Source organism: Thunnus albacares, chromosome 23 (assembly GCF_914725855.1).
Source record: "Thunnus albacares chromosome 23, fThuAlb1.1, whole genome shotgun sequence".
Taxonomy (NCBI): Eukaryota; Metazoa; Chordata; class Actinopteri; order Scombriformes; family Scombridae; genus Thunnus; species Thunnus albacares.
Window position 1 is genome coordinate 21,182,784 of NC_058128.1, and position 19,150 is coordinate 21,201,933.

Sequence of the window (19,150 nt, forward strand, 5' to 3'; positions counted from 1 at the left end):
ATTCTGGGGCCTCTTCTGTTTGACATCTTCATGAATTTGTTCAAGACAGATTTTTACACACACCGAAAAGATTCAGCATATGCCATCTTTAATTTAAAAATAACATTTTTCTCCAATCTTACAAATTTAATCCAGTGCTTAACTTGTTTTTGATATTACATCCTGCTTTTCTTCATGTTGCCAAATTCTTGTAGTTATGGTTTATTTGATATAAAATGTCATGAGCAATCCTGCAAAGTTTGATGTCATTTCACATGATAAATGGCCCCAGCTCAATGGCTGAACTCTGACTCTGAATTTTGCCTAATTTGTCCATGTACAAGTACTTGTGGACTTAGGTTTTCTCAAAAAAATCAAGGCTACAATCATCCAATCAGCATAAAGCACCATGATGGTTCCCAGTCTTTGTGTTGAATGCCAATTCAAATGGCATATGATTAGTCAATAGGATTTGGTACGGCAGGATTTGTCTCAGGACAAATTTGTTTTATGAGGAATTTATGTACACTGTGCATAAATATAAAAAACCAAATGACAAAAAAGGACAGAGAGATTACAGAATTTTTATGGAGATAGTTCCCATGGGTGTTAGAACTGCCAAGGGATCTCAAGATAAATCTATGGAGTCTAAGGACAGGATAGGAGAGCAGACATAGCCCTTACACATAATGATGTCTTTTTGTTCAGACTTTTTTGCTAATCTTTGTTTCCTTATGAATGACTGGATGGTTTTACATCTTTAAACCACAAAATGATTCAAATAACACAAATCCGGAAGGAGAAAAAAAACGTCTGTAGTTGAAGTGGTCACAAATACTCACAGCTTTATTTTAAAGGGATCACAAGGCAAAAAGTTGGAACCACTAAATTGTCAATCTGTTCAAAACATAGTTCATATTAACAATAATTGTTCACTAGAAACTACAAATGTCAAGCAATGTCTCTTTTAGGTTGGTTGCAAAGCATGTCCTGTAACCCTCTTTCTACTGCTGATTTATTCTCTTCTCCCCTCCCAGTCCTTTGTCTCTATAACTCAGTGCTCTGTTTCCCTTCTGTCACTCTACCTTGACCCTAAATAGCACAAGGCAGAAGTAAACAGCCTCATTTTTTTACAGACTGCTGAGCAGGTAAAAGGTATCAGGTGTAAACTCATAAATCCTCTGTTATTCAGAATTTTAATGAGACCAATACATTAATGGAATGTGTGAAACTGTGCTGTGGAGCCTCAGTGTAGATATATAAGTGTCCCAAACATCTAAATCAGCCAGCCTCTGTTGCCTCCTCTCTCCATGAAGCTAGCATTAAATCATCGCTCTTTGACAGCCCACCTCAAGACTGATGGTTGAAGGTCGCAGGCATCTGCAGTACTACCAAGCCCCAAAGGATTCAACTATCCTGGAGGACAGACTCTGATGGAGGTGCCTCTGTGAATTGAGGCTCCACAAAGCCTCGGGACCCAGTATATTTCTGTATACACAAGAGGCTCTTCATCCATGAGTCATGAGACTGATGATCCACCTTCCCTCTGATGTCAGAGGCCATCTATCACAGCAACAGAGGTCAGTCAGAACAGTGCTAAGTACATAAGTATGCCCACACAACATCTCTGTTCTCTACAGTGGTCTTTTATTACTTTTCAATTCACCATATATACCTTATAACACACATACTGTGGACTTAATTGCTTCACTGTAGCTGTGTGGGCCTCCATCTGTTCCAAGAGCAATTAACCATGTCCCTTTAGCATACATCTCTAACCTTTACATCCACACTTAATAATTTTATGTTAACAATGGATCAAATAATTGTAATGTGAAAGGGGTCGCTTGAGACAAACCCACAGAGAATGATCACCAACTCTGCAGTTCCCCTCAGTTCTACAGGGTGTTTTAAGCATCTTTCAGCTCAACATTTTATTTTTACAGCTGATAAACCCTACCCTACCTGTCCAGCGCCGAATGGCAGACTGGCAATGTTGGCAACTAGCTGGTGAACATAGTGAAGCAGCTAAAGAGACAGATATTTCCATAAAAGGTTGGTGAAGGCATAAAAGGAGAGTGAGTATTTGACTTACATTTCTCGGGTGGCTAGAAACAGGACTCCAAATGTTGCTTTGTGTTTGCTGAATGTGTAAAAGGGATTTTTGTTTTTGCACATTAGCAAAGCCCCTTGTAAGCCAGTTACACTTTTGTCAGAACTGGGACTCATTTTTTGAGGAATGTAATTGTTTTCAGTGTATTATGTCAAATCAAACTGTCATATTACACTGCTACAAAAATAGTGTATGGAACAGAGGTAACCATATGTTCGATCATTGTTAGGAAAAGAGTTCTGAACTGAGGAGTTCACTTGTATAGCAGCACTAGATGAAGTATTAATAGATATAAACCTCATCTGTCTCTTAATCACTGAAGAAAATTCTTTTTTTTTGCTTGAATAGGGAGAGGTCACTAAAGGCCAGGTTATGCTTGAAAAGAACTGGTTTCCTGTGACCACATCAAGAGGCAAAAGTGTTTTTAACTGTTATGAACAGTCACATTGGCTATGGAGTGAGAAGCCATTTGGTTTCAGAAAATTCCAGGAATTGTCTGAGACATTCAGGGGAGAGCTGAAGCTGTTCGACCATCTGACAAGCCCTTTTGATAAAACATATTGGCAGCTTAACTAGTGACTGTACATGACAGGTACAGTTGCCTTTTGGGTATACTGTATATTTATAAGACCCTCTTGACAGCATCCAGCCATTTATCTGTTTTGAACAGCCAAGTGCACATCTGCCATCTGCTCCTTTTCAGAAGAACTTCAAGTTTCCTCTGATCATGAAAATTCAGGAGACAAACAATTTCTGTTAGACTCCCAATTCTAGTTTCCTTGATACTACCTATTATCATTCAATAAACTGTTCCCAAACTGCTTCTTCAAGCCTTTAGCTTTATCTCCTCTGCTCTCTCTGAGATAAATCACAGAGTCACTCTGTGTTCTGCTTTGAAGCACCTATGGAATACAAACAGGTCACCAAGAAGCACAGTTGCGATTCACATTGAGTCTTAGCCATTTTCAGGATGTTGCAGGACAGAAATTTAGAGGGTTACAACTATAAGACATGTGCTTTGGTGTTTTGATTTCAATTGTCAATGTTAGCCAAATATAAGGTGATATAGGGACATCTAAATAGTAGCTTCTTGGATTCATTCTGTCTCTCAATATGATTTTAATTGCTGTCATTAGACTTGGACTCACATGAGTGATTTATAATCTGCCATTTCTATGGTTAAGGAAGACTGCCTTAATATGGGTAGTTTAAAAACACACACATGATGACTGTTGGCAGGAGACAGCATGTGAACCAAGGAAACTGCATACTTTCCATGCCCAAAACATCTACCCTTACCACCTCCCCAAGACTTTTAGCAGCAATTTAATAATGCCATGCTAGTTCTGCGGGTGCCACTAACAGTCTACACAGACACAACCACAAGAGGTTGCTGCTTGCCAGTCCAGTAAAAAGCACAGGGTTTTAAGTTTAACCAATAACCAATGCTATTGTTTTTTTCCCCGACAATTTGTACAAAGTGTTGTCTGAACCCATCTAAACTTAATGATTCCTCTCACATTCTTCATTTGGAATATGAGCGTTTACCTTCTGGCTGATGGTTTAGAGTTCCAAATTGCAGACCGAACCATTATAAAAAAGACTCATTTGTCCCATCATCCATTAAGATTTTAAACAGCAACAATTAAATGCTGTGTTGGTGGAACAATACATGGTCACAGAGCATTTTACTTCAGTTGTTGGGCATATGTTGAATGTGCAATATCCTGCTACAATGTGCAATACTGGTGCAATATAATTTTCCTGGTTATATAAGCTGTAGTGGTTTTATTGATGCCATTGGTCGTACTGCTTTTTTTTTTTTGTTTTGTTTTTCTCTTGTATGAATGATGTGAGGTATGTATGTTAGTATGTTTGGGAGATAAATGTTTTGTGATGCTGCAATGCTGAGCCCAAGAAAAATTTCCCTAAGGAGACAATAAAGTAATCCAAAGGCAGAACAAATAGCCTGCCATCATAGAGAGCAGCGAGATTTGACACTTGTGGTGAAATTTAAATAACAGTGCATTCATGGTGTTGCCCTCACTCGTATAGACAAAAAGTGATGGAGGTAGTTACGCGAAGAAAATATAGCTTGAGAGAGGTTCAAACTCTGCATAAAGTGGGTGTGCTTGTAGGATGTCAGTTTCAGAATGTTAAAAAATTGCCAGACTCAGCTTCCACAATTCCAACATCGGAAAGATGTGGATCAAGTGGTTACAGACACTGATGATCCGACAAGCGCTTTGTTTGAAGCATACTGAGCATTTGATGAGTGAAGTGTCACCAGAACTGTTCCACTCTTTTGAGTTGATGTGGGTCCTTTTTTAAACAACCTGATACACTTTTAATTTCCCATTTTTAATATGAGGTGAACGCAAAAATCTACATTTCTTCTCTGCCTCTTTCTCCTTCCTTGCTGCCCTCTGCTCAAACATCTGATTTCATTCTTAAGTTCTTTTTCCTCATCTTTGTCTTGTGCCATCTCCAACACACACACCATTGCCTGTTCTTGAATTTCAGAGCATCATTTCATCACAACCTCTCATCTCATGCTTGACTTCATGATCAATATAGCCAGAGGGGATACGATAAGAAGCTTTACTACTTCTGACACCTTCGCCACTCTGTCCTCCCATACACACATACACCAAACAACCTCTTTGCCTTCCTGCTCCAGTATTGTGCCCTCAGGTTACGAGGCTTGTGCGACACTTGCCAGAAGCTATTAAATTCACAACAACAGTCTCTGTATGACATCACAATGACTAATTGGTGTATTTTTCACACATTTTCCTTTACCTACATTGAAATGTGCCTCCACATGAAACCCATAAACACTAGCAAATACTCTTTGCACACTGGTGACATGGATAATTTAAAAATATTTATTATTATATTATAAAATAGTGTAATAACATTACAGATAATGAATAATGAATTTCCTGAAATTGAACCTCATGGCCACTGATGAAAAAATACACAATTCCACTATTGAGGTTCAAGAGAAGTGCAGTATAAATGTAGTGCAGCATCATATTGTAACATCTATGTGGATACTTTTGCAGATGAGACACAGAGGAACGAACAGTGAACTCCACGCCTCAACCCACTGTGTTGGAAACAAGAGGGACAAAGCTTAGGTAGAAAAGTGGACTTGAATTCTGCAAAAAAAAAAAAGTTGTTTAATATTTGGAAATGCTCATGTTGTCAAAGTTTATATCTGAAGTATAATCTGTGTCAGGTAGGTGTCACATCTCAATAAGTGTCAAACAAACCGGACTGACAGCCTGCAGCTAAAGCAAACAGAGAGAGATAAGATTTAGAGGAATTCACTGAAAGATAGAGTGAAAAAAAAATAGCAAAGAGAAGAAAAATCTGAGACAAGTAAAAGAGATAAAGTGAGTTTCTGTTTTGGTATAGTAAGTATAAAAATACATTTACACTTAAGAATGCTCCAAAGAGCCAATAAGGAGTAAAAAGCCCCTTTCACACATGCAGTCTATCCCTCAAATGTTCGGGAACATTTCCTAAATGGGGTCATGTGTGAATGGGAGCAGCGATCAATATTCAGGGAAATCTTTACTGCAAATTTCCCACCTCAAGACCTAGTAACACTTCAGGGAAAATGCTGGAGCGGCTGTGTTGTGAATAAAAGCAGTAACATTGCAGGGACAAGCACATAAAGGGTCTGTCTGATGAGAGACTTTCATGTGGAGCAAGCGAACCAATCACAAGGCTCCATTAATGACGTATTTGAATCCATGACTTGTATTGTCTTGCCAATGCTTTCACTGGTGATTTGCTTACTGGGAACTATGTGTGAAAAAGGCTTAAGTTATTTGCTGAAGACGAATCATAAGACACATTTATTGAACAACTTACTCCCACTAACAGCGAAGTGTAGGAGTAACTTAAGAGCGACTCAAGTGATCACATGATTAATCACATGTTCAGAGAGAAATCTTTACATTTTCGCAGTGATTGGCTAGTCTGCAAACATATACAGTATATGTTTTTGTTTTTCTTAAACCTAATTAAACTGCATTTATGCTTAAGAGTGCTTTATCACTACAAGTTCCCAAAATTGGGACTTCCCACATTTTATCTTTTGGACCTGTGCCAGGCAAGACATAGGGTAGAAACAGTGATCACGTCCTCCTGTCTACTTAAACACAATACGGGTGATATCAGCTGCTGTCATCTTTAGCTGGAATGAAACCATGCATCCACTCAATCCTCCAGTGTCATGTTTCCATTTCCTGTTGCACTGATGCTGCTAATATGTTATCTGGGGATTTTGCTAAAACATATTGACACACAGATTGTGAAATTTACAGTAACCATTTCATTGAGTCTGTGCAAAATTACTACCAGTTTCAAATAGATTGGGGAGCTTGTATCTGCTCCAGCACACCATCTCTTGTCTTTGCAGAGATTAAGTGTGTTGACAGTGGAGGGTAAGAGAGCCCTCCAGTGGTGCTTCAGCTCCACATAGAGAGACCTCACAAGGGTGACAGAAGCAGTGTCCCACAGCATAGCATTTCTAAGCAGGTTTTGAGTTTGTAGTTCACACTGGAAAAGTGACAAAATTAAGTGTAATCTGGTATGCGTACTAAAAAAACACTTGATTTGTCAGTATGCTGTGATGTTCACCTTTGTCAAAGCATTTCATAAAGGAAATGGAGGCACCCTGACATCTTCAAAATAATAAAATAAATTGCAGGGGGTGGTAAGAGAGTTACAGAAAGATCTTGCAAGTCAAAAAATAACTAACATCCCAAGAAAATTATTTTGCCTTTTCTTTGTGAAGTCCCTTAAATTGTCATTATCAGGTCAAAATATCAATTTGTCCAATACTTTGATAAATTTCCAAATAACACTCACATCAGCCTCAGCTGTACTTTGTCTTTAATGCTAATTGCATGATAACGCACTAGCTACGATCGTGACAAAAGGTAAACATTATACCTGCTAAACATCAGCATGTTAGTGTTGTCAATGTGAGCACGCTAGCTTGCTGACATTAGTAATTAGCTCAAAGCACACAGAACAACTAGCATGGCCGCAGAGTCTTGCTTTGTACACTGCTTGCAAAAATAGTATATTTTAAAAACTAGTATACAATACATAGTGTACACAGTTAGTAGCTGTGTTTCACTTCCATACTACCTAAAAAAATCTCTGCAATCCATCTCTGAAAACTGCAATCCATCCGGATTAGCATCAAGTAATCAGTACACAGAAAATGCCCACTTGATTTGATATGTAGTACCTTGTACGACAGCATTACCTGTATTATAAATTTGTACCGTGCAAACTTGTGAGGGACTTTATGTTCCTACAAAATTTGGGGTGCGAGAATCAAACCTTCACTTTGCTTAGGGCTTATATGAAAAGATCATCTTTTATACCTCACAGGCTGTTGCTGTCTCTGCTGCTGAGCAGTTGGAAGCAGTGTGTGATTAAACCTCCAATAAGTATGAGAAGTTCATTTTATTTTCAGGGCATCTCATTGAAAGCAAACCTCTAAGTGCTAAGGGAGCAACTTCTAATCCGTTTAATCAACCAGAGAGTTATTTGAGGATTTGGTGAGAAGTTCCTTCTCTGCAGCTGCTCCACCATCACCTGTGGTTAAATGACTGCTTCAATTTACATAAATAACAGACGGGAGCTAGGATTAAAGTTCAGCCATGTTTAATGAAATCTGCCTCAGATCTTATTTATGATACCTGCAAAACTGATGTAGAGTCATGCACCCTGGTGACTGTCACACATAGAGTCATGCCAACATGAAAGAGAGACAGCCACTGAACTATGCTAGTTATTCATTTTCACTTCTACACATCAAAAGTCAGGCCCGCATTTTTCAATTCAACTCTGCAGGATACCTTTCATTGTAGCTGCAGTGCTCCTGTACATACGTGCACACACTTCTGGCAACAACATGAGATAAAAGTATTACCATTTTTGTGGTGAACAATTCTGGATGAATTTCTTCTCTGTGTTGCATGTGTCAATGTTTCCTGCACATATTCTCCCATCCCTACAAAACCAACCTTAAATCAGCCTTAAAAAAAAAAAAAAGATTAAGTTTAATATTTATATTGCCATCTTCAAGATCAATGTACATGGAGGGCAATTCTTTGATAACAATATTAAATATAACAGTGACATTTACAGTTTGAAAGGAGTCTCTGGACAATGAGAAAACAAACTGAGGAGGAATGACAGACAGTGTGATAACATAAAAGATTAAAATTCCCTCCTATCAGATTTACTCACAGACTCCTTATGCTACATCTTATCAATATACTGTACAACATAAAATAATGGGGGACTGGAATCATGGCAATTTATACGTCAAGTCTGCTACAGTATATCCTCTGCTGATTATGGAGACAAATTCAATACACCAGAGGGCAGAATGACACCAGTATTTTCACCATGAGAGTGAGATGTAGTCTGATAGTCAGTTATATCTTTGTAACACCAGAGAAGATAAATAAACAGGTTCAATAAAATGCAGAATGACCGGCTGTCAGTCACCAGAGTTAGATTTCCTCACTTGGATCCATGTTGTGCTGATGATGCAAGATGACATCACCAAAATTGTCCAATCACTGAATCCAAATTATTTAAATTTTTTGAGCTCTTAGTTTGTAAAAAAGCCATTGTGAACATGAACCAGATCAGAACTTAAAGGGAACAAGGTGTCATGTCTTTCTTTAGTTCAGACCAAATGAACCGAACTGCAGATGTGAAGGCACCTTTTAGTTCCTTACACTATGTAAATAGTAATGCTCAACTTATTTAGGAAGTGGTTGAGGCCAATGAAACAGTTTTTACCTCTATATGTTATTTTAAGGATTTCAGTATTATTTTCAATAAAAACGTTCCCCAGTAAAATTAAAAAATGTAATTTAAAAAAAAAAATCTGATGTTGAGTGCATTTTGTTCCTCATAAAACATTTAGAAAGCCACTTTTTTAAAGATTTCAAATCATGCACTGTTTACATTCATGTTTGTTGGCTGGCAGTCTTCTCTACTGCCTTTGTTGTCACATTGTTAAGTAGAATCTGCAGCAGAGTGTGAGAGAAGTGACAAAATGTTAATTGTGCCACTCACACACACACATCTGCAAAAAAAAAAACTAACAGGAGTGTGACTAAGATGTTAATCAAGTGCAGGGCCTTTAACTTTGATCACAAAGGTGTTTGCAGGAGAGCATGGAGAAAATACCTTCACATTTTTCTTTTGTTTTGTAGTTTTTTGTAGTTTGACAAAACACACCAGAAATACAAATGAGGATAAACATATATAATATAAAACCACCTGACCATACAGCAGCAGCTGCTAGTATTTGGGATTCAGCATGAGACCCTGTTGAGTAAATGTGTTGAGAAATGGGGCCCCTGGCTGATGATCCATTTCAATTCTCTCCATTACCCATACATCTCACATGTGAACCCTAACAAGCAGCTGGCTGGCCGGCTCGACGCCAAATTGCACCAAATTGTTTTCTTCTGATATTGTTTGCATCCTTGCTTGCCAGGGGGAATCAAATCACATCACGCTGCGGATGATAATATGAAGCATTATCATTCCCATTCAAAATGAGGGGGGGCATTTGATAGAGAACACCTCTCAGATATAAACAGGTTTATTTTCCCTCCATACTATTTATCAGTGATGATTGAGATTGTGTGATGCATCATCTCTCAGTAATCCACCCTGTGGCCTCCTAAAGTTTTCATTTTTACACAGAAATGTGTTTGAAAATGCATCTAATTCCAAGGTGGTAATAACTGTAACATGTGTGACCTCTATTGATTTGTATTGTGAGCATGTTTATGTGAATTTCCAAGATTTTCAACATACCTGTGAATATGAATATTTTCATACATCACTGGCTCTAGACCAGGACTGTGGCCAAAGAAATTAGAATAGATAGTCACACACACAACTCTAAAAATAAAGTGGTGGTGTGATTTAGTCATTTTAAGCTTGTTGTTGCCATGGTCAGTGTGGATGGAAAAAAAAAAAAATCACCTCTGTCACTTAATTCACAATCATACATTCTTCTTGTACAGCCACTAAATTAACTGATGTGCTTGTTTACTCTGTACACCTGATGTAAGGAGAACCGACAGTGTGTATTTGATGAAATGATCCATTGGTGAGTTTGTGTAGAGGTCTCTTTATGATGGAATGACAGAATATTCACTGAAAACAGATGAAATTACACTGGTTGAAAATTGCATCCCTGTTTTATCAGCACTTAGTGGTTGTTTTCTTCTCTTTCTCTCTCTCCACATCTACAGCATCTTTTCCCATTTCACTCTCCAGTAAGGAGACAGTGCAATACTGACACTGCAGGGCTAATCATTTCACCTTCTTTGAATCAACAGTAATCTCTGTGTTTGGAAAATGTTTGTTTACCAATCACATCAACTGGACTGATCAATACATTTACATTTGGGGTCACTGGAATGCTCAGGTTGTCAATTTTCATTTAAGGTTGAAATCAATTGACTTTGGTGATCCCCTGACCTTTGCTCTAGTGCTACCATTAGGTTGACATTTGTGGTTTTGAGTGAAATATCTCTACAACAATTTTATGGATTACCAAGAAATTTGGTGCAGCCATTCATGGTGACCAGAGGATGAATCCTATTAACTTTGGTGATTTTTCATCTAGCACCAATAGTCAAAATTTTCCCTTATTCAGTGAACTATCTCAACATCTATAGATGGCTTGGTACAAGATTTGGTACTCTGACACTCATGACACCCTCTGGGTGAATTTGAACAACTATGGTCAGTGCAGGTCAAAATGTTCATTTGTACTTGTAATACATGACAAATGACATTCCCATCAGCCTCAGCTGTACTTCATGTTTAGTGCCAATTAGAAAATGTTAGTGTGCTCACGTACTAAATTAAGATGGTGAATGTGGTGAACATTATACCTGCTAAACATCAGCAATGTTAGCATTGTCATTGTGAGCATGTTAGCATGTTGATGTTAGCATTTAGCTCAAAGCACCAATATGCGTGGCAGAAGAGTCTTAGTTTTGTTCAATTGTCGATAGATGGTTTTCAGGTGACGTAAGGCAACCTGTGTCGGCCATGTTGGAGGTCATTATCATGTGGGCAGCAAAGGTAGAGAAACAATAAAGGTAAAACTTGGCAGTTTCAACAGTATTTATAAAACATGATTTATTTGTCAGCATTTCAGGGATTCGATAAGTTCATTGTTGGCTAGCTCACAGTTATTGGTTGGCCAACCTTCTCACATGAAGTAAGCTGAGTGTTCTCAAGCTCTACCTCAGAATATTTGGAATAGTTTGTAGTTTATCACAATAATCTTCATGAAGAAAGAATTTACATTGTCTGTTCATAAAGCATTCACAGATGGCACTCAGCTTGTTCAGCTATTGTGGCGGTCACTGCTCATGTTAACAGCCCAGACTTTCTCCTATTAGCTAACTGTTGCTAGACATCAACAACTTGATGTCTGCAAGAGTACTTTTTCGGGAAAGAATGTGCTTTCATGACTTCACCAGCCATCAATAGAAAATAGAATGACATAATGAATGAATAGAGAACGTCTCTCCTCATTCCGATTACTACAACAATATAACATTATGAAGTGATTTCATCAAATGTCCATCTTCATGTAATCTTTATGTAATCTAAATAGGAGACATCAAAACACTCCTAAAAGCTATTGATTTTCTGCCTGCTTTATGAGAAAATGCTTTCAAGAAGAAGAGAGTGCAAAGGGGCAGAGGGGGCAGGAGAGCCGTGCTGTTAAGTGTGCTATTAATCAAGAGGAGACAAGGGAGGGGGGTAATCAGAGATTCACTTCAATGGCATTACAGCATTCAACAAATTGACTCAACTCCCTGACCTCCTGTTGGATGATTACCAATCTTATTTAGTAAAATTGAAGTAAAAAGCTCAAGTGAATACAGGTTGTTTTTAGAGACACATCAAAATATAGAAAGGAAAGCTGCAGCACATCATATCACATGAAAGAAAGCATCCAACTTTTTAATGTGTTCTTTAGTGAGTCCAAATCCATACCAGCTGTCAGGCCCATTCCTGACTCTATCCCCAACATCAACTGTAACTATCACCACAATTGATCAGCCAATTAAAAGTGTCACAAAGCAGTGAAAAATGCCTGTCACAATTTACCAAAGCACACGCTTATATCACCAAGCCACCAGTCTTGTCCGACCAACAGAAAAAACCCAAAAGGTATTCAGTTTAACTTCACACAAGACAGAGAAAAGCCAGAACCTAAGAATGCCTGATACTTTTACAAGAAAAGTTGAGGAAAATGATGAATTGATTAAAAAAAAGAGTTGCAATAGATTACTTTCCTGTCGATTGACCAATTGATGCCCCGGCGCTATATAACACATACATGCACTCATGTATGTGTTATATACACCCCCCCAAGTCTTCAATCCATCCCGATGGCTAATTTCAATTTCATGATACTAAATGTCAGTGGCCTAAATTCCTTTAACAAAGAGGCACTGCTTGACCCCAAGACTTTGAAGAGAAAGTGGAGTTACTGGTGTTCATCTTCGTGGGGCAGCGTTGTGTTTACTGTTTGCTTTTGTAATATACTTGCTCTGTTTGATGCCCTTATAGGGACAATAAAGTCATAAAGTATAATCCGTGACATGAAATTTTCTGTTGCACTTTAAGTTGCGCATGACTGCATAAAAGCTAAATGTATGTGAGGAATGAATATGGAAGGAGCTTGATTTTTCATCACAGAGATGGGATAAATCTAAGATTCTTAGATCCATTAAGTATCAATTCCACATTAATCCTCAATTGCAATTTTTTATTAGATAATAAATGTTCAATCTTTTGCCAAAGCTGTTTTAGCATCCATGGTTAAACAGTGGAATACAACTAAGTACATTTTCTCAAATATGGTACTTAGGTACAATCTTGAGGCCATCTGTAGCCTACTTTACTTGAGTATTTAAATTTTACACTTCACTACATCTCAGTGAGAAATATTGTATTTTGTACAACACTACATTTATCTGACACTAGTTACTTTGCAGATTTTATTTGATGTACTGCCATTGATTAAAATAGCCATAAAATTGTTAAAATTAGCTCTACCACAAGCAGCTTCAATATTAAAATGTTGCTTAAACCTTAAAGCATCAGTAATAATAATGCAATAATGTATGATATAACACTACAGTGAGCATTCTGCCTGCCTACTTTTACTTTTGATATTTTAAGTACATTTTGCTGATAAAACTTCCATGCTTAACATTTTGATTGCATGAGTTTTACTTTTTTATACCCCATTTGATTGCTATTCATCCTCTGAACTGCTATGAAAGTTTTTGTGATCTCTGAATACACTACAGAATACTTCCAGTCTTTGCAAAGATCAAACCATTCGTGGAACTATGTTTGTATTAGACATGAAATTAATATAAAATATTCTTGTCAAACTTAATATCCCTGAAAACAAAATACTGTGAATATTTTCATCCTTGATTAGTGTTTGACTACACAGGCAAAGTAGCACTGTCACAACTTATTTTACTAGAAATCAACTAAATGGTAAATGGATCAGATGGTATCTTAGGACTCACCAAGCCTTCACTGACCAATCAGAGCTGAGAATTCAATAAAGCTGTGACATTCAAGGAGGGGGATGTCATATTTGGCTGCTGGGCCCCAAACAGCTTCAGCTGGCTCCCTGACAACCAGCAGAGGTACACAAGTCACAACCTGCCCGGCTGAACACACACACAAATGCTACAACAATTACTTGATTAGTTTATCAAAGACTAAGTAAAAGACCTTTTCACAAATCAACCATCACAGGCATGTCATTTTTCATGCAACAATGCCCACATTTCGCTGATTCCAGCTTCTCAAATGTGAATATTTGCTGGTTTTCTTTGTCTTCTATGATCGTAAACTGAATACCTTTGGGGACTGATCCTTTCCAAATGTGCTTTTGTAGGCCAAAATCCACAGACCTTGTTTTGAGCAAAAATGTGCTAAAAGGTTTATCTGGAGCATACGTGAGGCTTAGGCCATCCAAATGAATAAAATCAAGTGAATATCTGAAGTTTAAGTCTTTTTATTACAAAATTCCCTCCTTGTGTTTCCCTGGACAGTGTTTCCTTGTTGATCTACAATGGAAGGATAGTAACAAAAAAAAAGGGAAATTTGAACTAAAAAGGCTGTAACTTTGGAAGATATTCACTTGATTTGTCTAACTGGGATGACTTACAGCTTCATTCAGACATGATAAGACATCTACCAAATGTAGTAATTGCATTTCCTGAAATATCGATCAGTTTTGTTAACAACGGTGTTTAATGCTACAGTGAACAATGATAACAGGTAATAGCTAGGTATCTGTCTGTATAATGCATGTTTTACACTCCAAACAATTTATCCCTGAACAAGACTGATCCCGACTTGTGAGTCACTCTGGATAACAACACCTGCTGGCTGCTTTGAGGTTTGACTGTTTACTAAAACTACAGTCTTGAGAGATCATTACAGCGCACACTGAGCCAACATCCAAAATACCTTTTTGTGGAATTTGCTGAACAACTCAAATCAGAATCTAAAGGAAGGCAGCATGTCTGTCAGCACTCATTTGTTTTCTTGTCAGTTTTATGTTATTCATCAATACAAATGAAAGCACAGCCAACAGAGGTAGATTTCTACCCTTTGTGTTACATATTGTGCTCATTTTAACTTCTACATATTTTTTACTCTCGATGTGATCAGTGTTATACTGTCTAAGAATTGCAGACTAGTCTCTCCTCCCAGGCCTGAGCCAACTGACATTTAATATCATCCAACTTGAAGCATGTAGTGGCTGTTAGTAAAGAGTGCAGGAGTCAACTTGGCCTGACAGCAGATTCAACAAAATATTGATGTGACTTTTGAAAGATCAGATAAAAGCAGAACATTCAGAGAAATTCCAATAAGAATATCTGACAAGTAAGTGCACAGATGGAAGGCTGACTTAAGATTGTGCCTTTACTAAAGGCTTTACTAAATGCCAGTGTCAGATGGAAGACATTTTGGATGTTGTAAAATGTCTGCACCAAGCTCAGTGTGAGTTGTAACAACTTACCAGGGGACCCACTGGAGAAAAGGTCAATTTTCAAAAGCAAGCAGTGAAACAGAGACAAGTAGTAGTACAACAATTCAGTTGATGTCATAAAAGTACAGAAGTCTAGCAATCTGTGTGAATCAATGCATTCTCAAAGCTAGTTTGTATACACTCAATAGATTTTGCCCATAGGCAGTTTCAGTTAGTGATTTTCAACATTTCCCACAATGCCTTACATCAACAACCCCCAGGGAACATTCACCTGTAGGTCTCCTCAAGCATCACCATCAACAGCTCGGAGTCAGTGCAGGAGAAAAGTTAAGCATTGCTGGGTATATATCAAATATACGGTTGTATGTTTGTACAGTATTTTACATTGTGACTTGGCTCACTTTTGTAACAATTTTAATTTGCTAAATGCAACGAATTTTGTCTCCAAAATCTCAAAAAGCAGACATGTAACATCTGTATGAAATGAGGCAAGACATCACACAGTAGCAGAACAACACAACATCTGTGTCACTGAATTTTAATCATCGCTGCATTTTAAAATAAAAAGTAACTCTCTAAAGTACTGTAACTAACTTTCCATAGAACAAGTCTGCAGTGGTCATTTCCTCAACATTGAGCAATTAGCAATGACAGAAAAGAGCAATTTGTGCAGAGGTCTGCATCAAAATCACAGAGTAAGACTGAGACAGTCTCTTTATTAAATATACTGTATTGCTGTATCTATATGATGAAGTCTATAGTCTGACATAATTGTAATTATATTTTATTGCATCTGTTTACGTTTTCCTGCATCTGACACAGTTTGTTTCTATTCAAGACACCAGAACAAAGGATATTTACATCCCATGTAATTGTAATCATCCAACATACAGTAAGCTACAGTAATACTGTATTGCTGGAAAGTACAATTTACACAATTGATACAGACACTCAATACAATGCAACATTTTAACAGTAATCACAAGGAAAAAAGTGCTTTTCTTAAATTATGTTGCAATGCTGCCTATAGGTAAAGTGGGAGAAATGCTTGGAAACACATTGATTCAATGATGCTGCATGCTTCATAATAAGCCTTCAAAGTTGTGCTAATATGCAGCGTCTGCATTCTGAGCAATGACGTGTGATTTTGTGTTTTACATTTTGAATTTTAGGATAACATTTTGTGTTTAAACGTAAGATTTTAACGGGTCAGTTTGTCTCTATGAAGTAAGGGTTTTACACATTGAAACTGTGTTGCCAAAACCGAGCCTGTACAACAGTACTGTTGCATTGTCCCTTGTCCTTTCCATGTACGGAGGACTCTTTAAAGTTATAATCCTTAAGATTTTCATGAAATCAGTTTTGGCTCTGTTTATGGAAGACATGTATTTGTATTCTGTAATATCTCTCATACAGTAAGCTACAGTAATACTGTATTGCTGGAAAGTACAATTTACACAATTGATACAGACACTCAATACAATGCAACATTTTAACAGTAATCACAAGGAAAAAAGTGCTTTTCTTAAATTATGTGGCAATGCTGCCTATAGGTAAAGTGGGAGAAATGCTTGGAAACACATTGATTCAATGATGCTGCATGCTTCATAATAAGCCTTCAAAGTTGTGCTAATATGCAGCGTCTGCATTCTGAGCAATGACGTGTGATTTTGTGTTTTACATTTTGAATTTTAGGATAACATTTTGTGTTTAAACGTAAGATTTTAACGGGTCAGTTTGTCTCTATGAAGTAAGGGTTTTACACATTGAAACTGTGTTGCCAAAACCGAGCCAGAGAAATCTTAAAATAATGCAAATGAGTCCCATTTTGTGGGGGTCAAACTTAAGCCCATTAAAATCAGGAAAGACTGAGCTATGGAGGAAGGAGCAAAGAGCTAAAATAGTGGAATAAGATGAGCTTTACCAGGTCAAATAAAAGATTAAGTGCAATACTGTTTGAAATGTAAAACATTATACTGCTGGAATAGAGCATCTGTGCCAAGTCAATTACTCTGGACAAAACAAATCTGTTAACACTTCATTCAGTTAAGAGTTTTCTTTTGCTTTTGGTTGTGAAACCACTTAATGTGGTTAGTTTTGGGCCCCAGTTCAAACAAAGAATGTCATTTAAGTGGGTAATGGAGAGTGTAATGATTTAATGAGTCGAAATGCAGGAAAGCAAAGAAAAATGCAAAACATTAGATGTAACAACTAAAATTTAAAGAGCCCTCCCAGACATGTTTTAAGATATATATAAAATACGTTGAGTAATAATTTGTCTGATGAGTTTTCCACGAAAATCCTTAAAATGTCATCTACCCCTTCTTCCTAACCTATAATTCCAGAATCTATGAATATGTAAATATTGACGTTTCAGTAGTTTAACTGTGGGACACAAGATGTCTCCTACACCACTGTGAAGTTCATTCTCAGTGTTTGTGCACTGCAGGCTTCAAGTTTCCACATCATACTTGTATAAGTTTCATACTGGATCAGGATTGGCTCCTAAACAATACGTGATTATCATGCTCATAGACCCGCCTGATTTTCAGTGAGCTCAGAGAAACTTTCCACTTTCAGCAGATGAATGTGAAAACAAACTCTGCACATACATCATTCTGCACAGTGAAGCTCAAACATTCAGCTGTACAAACAAGGCAAAAAACACATTTGAGTGGAGGGGGACTTTAACCAAATTTGTGTTGCATGTAAATATGCATTCTATCTCTTTGTCCCTCTCTCTCCATCATAATTATACTCATACAAAGCTCATCAGCAGCTATTAATGTAGCCCTAATCAGTGCTTCACAAGTGCTGACAGCCACCTGCACATGATGTTCAGATTAATTATAACAAAGAACTGTACAGCGAGCAGTGTAAAGAGAATATTGGTGCTGAATGACAACATAATAATGATGAAAGCACTGGAGAGTCACTTCTCTGAACTTTCTTTAACTTCCTTTCTCAGGTATCCAGCCAAGTCAGGCCAAAGTGTGGCACACTTGGCTGCATTCTGGCAACAGAGGACCAAACATGTTACTGTCACTGCTCTGTATATGGATGCCAGATCCGGCTTTGGGGCTTCTGACCTTGGAATCAGCTCCAGTTAGCAGCACTTTGGGTCAGTGTTGGTGCTTGCAATTCTGGCATGTTATTTATCACAAGCCTGGCTTGAGTCTGGGAACCCAGCATGTCAAATTTGGCTTCTGTTGTCATTTTTTGGTCACAACTTGGACTTTAGTATGAAGATCTTTACATTTGTTTTACAAACGCAATTACATTAACTAAAAAACAATTACCACATAGTTCAAATGTTGAAATACTGCTGTTTCACAAGTGTTTTTATATATTATACAGTAGTTTGTAACTTTTTCAGCTTGTGAACTTTTTCCTTCTCAGATTGTTTAAAATGAAGGGAATTGTGAGGAGGAAAGTGTGAAGAGTGAAAGCATTCAATATTTCACGAGTAAATACCTGCTGCCGCCATCGTGGGAACCACTGTTAAAGTCATTTATATGACTATTTTATAAACTATAACTTAACTAGCAGTGAGAAAGAGATGGTCCATACAGATTAGTCATAGTTTCCCCCCTCTGCACCGCCCAGATCTGAATCTCGTTTGGCGGCAGATTGTGTATTCAGGGCTATTATGTAAACTTGTCCTCGAGCAGCCCGTTTGCATGCGGGGCGGGACCCTGTCTGCCCAAAAGTGAGTTCTCTCCCACTACAATCTTTTCGCGCTGTGGCCCAGGTACTGTTAGCGCCACTCCTGCCGTCCCCCTCCTCCCCCCGGCCTCCCATCTGTCTGTTACAGCCGCAAAGCTAATTACAGCCTGCCAGAGACAAAGGCCTGGGTGATTAGGTTAAAGATATTAATAGCGGGTTTCTAGGTGCGGGGATTTACTTCTTGATGCTGGTGTCACTGAAGC

At 37.8% G+C, this 19,150-nt stretch overlaps 1 protein-coding gene across 3 annotated transcripts in view; it reads right to left on the reverse strand.

Annotated features, from left to right (window-relative positions):
* Positions 1-19,150, reverse strand: part of LOC122975392 (fish-egg lectin-like) — a 35,145-nt gene that overhangs the window by 6,047 nt on the left and 9,948 nt on the right. The window contains exons 1-3 of one of the 3 annotated variants that reach the window (XR_006400654.1): positions 18,696-18,929; positions 13,741-13,847; positions 799-1,542 (exon numbers count right to left, since the gene is read on the reverse strand). The gene's annotated coding sequence lies outside the window, so the exon portion shown is untranslated. Of the gene's footprint in view, positions 1-798; positions 1,543-13,740; positions 13,848-18,695; positions 18,935-19,150 lie in introns of those variants that run through there. The other 2 variants (XM_044343813.1, XM_044343814.1) reach the window with 2 other exon arrangements.